The 4397-nt window shown below is 41.8% G+C and overlaps 1 pseudogene; it reads right to left on the minus strand.

Moving 5' to 3' along the window:
- Positions 1-317: 317 nt before the first annotated feature.
- On the minus strand, positions 318-1535 carry LOC133091776 (DNA-directed RNA polymerase III subunit RPC4-like; annotated as a pseudogene).
- Positions 1536-4397: the final 2862 nt, after the last annotated feature.

Here is a 4397-nt window from a genome sequence, read left to right on the forward strand (position 1 = left end):
CCCTCGCACAGAAACGAAGACCCAACACAGCCAAAAATAAAATAAATAAAATAATTAAAAAATAAAAAAAAAAAAAAAGCAGGGACAAGACGCCCAGCAGCGAGGGTGTGCGGTTTCGGGGCTGTGGGAAGGTCTTCGCGCCGTTCACAGCTGCTGTGGGAGGGAGCCACGTGGGCCCTGTGGACAAAACGGGGACAGTGGCTGGAGTGGGTGGGCTAAACAGGCCCCTTTTGGGTCGAACAGATTTTAGATCACAACGTCTGGAGCAGGCAGCAGCCGCTGTTAGCACGGTCACCACCATGCTCCGTCTGCTTATTTTACCGGTGTTTGTGATCCAACAGGGATTCAGAATTGGGAGAGCATACAAGTTTGTGCTTTACGTGTCCCAGGACTGTCGTCTCACCCATCCTACTGTCTCCAAGGCCCACAGACAGGACAGCAGCAAAGAGCAGGCGGTCCCCATCGTCACGTCCAGAGTCACCTTGCCCAGGAGGCGCTGCACCTTCCCGGACTTGCGGATGAGCAGCTTGCAGACCTGACCCTCTGTCAGGGTACAAGCACTCTCTACCAGCCTGGCTTCCCGGTCTTTCTCCTGCTTTATAACCACCCTCTGTCCGTCCTCGCTCTGCACCTCTGATTTGGTAGGCTCGACGTCCGGAGTGGGCGGCTGTCCGGGGAGCCAGTCTTGCAGCTGCAGGAACAGCAGCTCTTCCTCCTGCGTGAGGCTCAGCTTCCTGAAAGCTCTGCCACGGACATATCCTTCGGGAGGCCGGGGGTCTTCCTGGCTGCTCTGGGAGGAGCCTTCATCTTGCCCTCCTCCTCCTCATCTCGGGGCTCGTGGCTCGTCTTTCACTTTCACAGCAGGCCCCTCCCACCTCCACGTCCTCTTCCTTGAGCCAAGGTTTGACATCTGGTTCTTCATTCTCTTCCTTCAAAAGCCAGCCCGAGTGAGCCAGAAGCAGCTGCACAGGCATATTTCGAGTGTCATTCCTCAGCCCAGGGTCATCGATGAGACCATCCTTCTCCAGCGTGCACAGGATCTGTTTTGTTTCTTCATCTGTCTCCCTCGTGTCCTTTTTGATGTTGATGTTGTGAGAGGGCCCCATGTTCGACACATCCACAGTCTTAGCCCAGTTCCCCTTTTTCTTCATCATTTCAGCTGGGTCTTGCTCAAAGATGGAGTGGGACCGGAACACTTCTGGGTGCCCCCGGCCCTGTCCATGGCCCTCTCGCTGTCGGTCTCTATCCCTTTCACGCTTTTCCTTCTTGATGGTTACTTCTTCCTTGGGCTCTTCCTTGATCTTACGACTGATATTTGGGGGGAAGGTTTTCTTCTTGAATCCCTGAGGGTGAAGTCCCTGGAGTGGATGGAGGGAAGGCGGCCCGGGGTGAGGGGCGGCACCGGCCTCCACAGGAAAAGACCACCGTGCCCCAGAGAGGAAGGGTCGGGGCCCTCCCGGGGCGCTGGGCTCGCCTGCGGCGTTTTCTTCATGTTGCCCCAGCGCACCGGGGCTGGAGCTCCGCACCACGCGCATCCCGACTTCACCTCCTAGGCGACCTGCAGCCGGGCCTCGGGGCCGGGGCGGAAGTCCACAACACCTTTTTAAACTTAACCTGAGTTAAGTTGAGTATCTTTTCATCTTATTTAAATTAATTAATTAATTAATAATAATAAATTATTTTATTTCTATAATTCTTATTGCTTGTTTATTACTTATCAACATTATTAAAATTAAGAGGTTTTTTAACTTATAAAATATATTCTTTGGAAATATATAATATGCTATTATAATGGGCTCTGTGTGGTTATCTACTGCTATCATAATGTTGTGTAACCAACAACCACAAAACCTATATGCTTAAAACAATAAGCTCTTTTAAGTTCACATGTGTGTGTGTTGGCTAGCGGAGCATCTGGTCTCCAAGGGCCTAGAGATACCCACGTGCACGTCTGTGATTAGCAGCAGGCAACCAGATGGTTCTGTTTGTACTGGCTGGACTCAATAACGAGGACTAAGCTCTTCCTCACTTGGTTGCTTATTCTTTAGCAGGTTAGCTGGCATTTACTTGTTCTTAAAGTGGAGTCAGAAAAAAGAGAACATAGGCACTAAAGGACTCGACGTCTTGTTTGGAACTGGAATACTGGCACTTCTTTCATACTCTATTGACCACAGCAAGTCACAAAGCCAGCCCACATTAAAAGATTCAGGAAATAAGGTACAACTCTTTTAAAGTTACAATGTTATGTTATCAAAGGAGTAGTTACAGGGAAGCATATAGGATCTGGGACATTTTTGTAACTAATCAAAATTTTTTTCATTAATTTTGGTAGATATTTTAAAATGTATTAATCTTTGAAGAGGAAAAGTAAACTTGTCTCTGACAAGCTTAACAATTTTATGTCTGTATGTCTATTTTATTTCTACCCCTTTTTTTTTTCCTTTCTATAGTTGTTTGGGGGATATTTTATTAATAGTATACTAATTGTCAAGTTTGATGCTTAGCTACTTAATTGGCTGCTATTTTTCTTTTCTTATATATTCGCATATTTAAATTCTCATATAATAACAATTTAGCTTCATCTCATAAGTTTTGAGAAGTAATAACTTTTACATATTTAAGTATAAATATTTTCTAATTTCAAGTATGGGTTCTTTCTTATTCGATATAAATTATTTATTAGTGTGTTCTAAATTTTAAAAATACATTTTTAAAAATCTTAAGTTTTAGATATTATTTTCTAACATAATAGCATTGTGTTCAGAGAATGTGAACTGAATCATAACATAGATGATTCTAACAAACGTGATGTAGAACTAAGTTAGACAGACACAAAAGAATACATACATATGATTCCATTCATACATAAAGTTCAAAAACAAGCAAAACTATTGCTTATCCTTGGGGAGTATGTAGTGACTAGGTAGGGGCATAAGGGAGGTTTTGAGAATGCTGGTGATATTTTCTTTCTTGATCTAGGTTCTAGTTACAAGGCTGTTGGTAATTTGTGAAAATTTATCAAGCTGTTTATACTTGTGATTTATGCACATTTTTATGTATTTGTTATACTTCTGTAAAAAGCTGGAAATCTCAGTGAACTTGTTTATAGCAGATTAGACAGAGCTGAAGAGAAGATTAGGAGAATAAATATAAATTTAAGGAATTATGAGTTTACAGATTCAAAGAGAGAAAAATTATGAACAAGAGGTTACAAGATACACAGCAGAAAGTGAGAATTCTACAATTACACATATTCCTTTCTAATGTGTCTTTGTCACTCCTCCCATCAAAGCACAGAGTCTAATCCCTCAAGGCTTGAATCTGGTATGGCCCTGGGACATGCTTTGACCAATAGAATGTGGCAAAAGTGACACTGCTTTTATTTTCAAGTCTACTATTTGGAAAGGCTTGCAATCAAGTAGTCCCTAAACTGCAAGCTGCTGCTAGGTGAACTTGTCACACTTCCACAGACTTAGACAGTAAGGAGACAACCAGACCAAATGGTTTTGCACAGTTTATAACTTCTAGTGTAGCAGGCAGCTTGAACTTCATGCTCTCACTGATCTCTTTTACCTTCCAAGTCCCACAGGGGTGATTCAACATGGGCCTAGGTGAATTCTGAACACACAGCTATTCTGTGTCCAGCTTTGAAACCCCCGATCCCATAAGGTGATGCTAAAAAACTTGCCTAAACTTCGCTCCAAAGGAGACATTGTATTTATTACTTCGGAATATAAGAAAGTCTTCCCTGATAACACAGTACTAGCTTGCTATAACCCCTTATACAAACATTCTTAAATTGTCCATAAATGCCTAGCCATGTAGAAATGTGAGGGATTCGTGGAGAACTGTCTCTAAACAGCAACTTCTGAATGCTTCTACAATCATTTAAAAAGGACTAGTCTAGCATCTAGAGGATGAAAGGGCATGTTGAAAATCAGGAGCCATTCCATCTGAGGACTCATAAACAAGTAGAAGGAACTCTCCCTTGAATTCAGCTCAAATTGCTGACTCACACATTGTAAGTAAATAATAAACTAAGTTTTGGGATGTTTTGTTACACAACATTAGATAACTGAAACAAAGATGTTGAGTTAAGAATCATGAAAGAAAATATCTCAAAGCATAGCTGGCTACTTTTAAGAATAATCATGGGTTGTTTGGTACAAACTGTTTATCAATAATCTCATTCTTCTTCTAGGACAATTTTTGTAGATACTTTTTGGAAGCTATTTGGGGAAAAAAATCTATTCCTGTAACTAAAACATTAGCCAGTGGTTCTTTATCATAAGTGGCTAAGTTAAAACTAATGAAACACATGTTTATAGATATCACTATTTTTTTTCAATTTTCTTTCAATAAGGTTTTGAACCAATGAGAGGTGTTATTAGAATATA

The sequence above is a fragment of the Eubalaena glacialis genome, chromosome 5 (assembly GCF_028564815.1).
Source record: "Eubalaena glacialis isolate mEubGla1 chromosome 5, mEubGla1.1.hap2.+ XY, whole genome shotgun sequence".
Lineage (NCBI taxonomy): Eukaryota > Metazoa > Chordata > Mammalia > Artiodactyla > Balaenidae > Eubalaena > Eubalaena glacialis.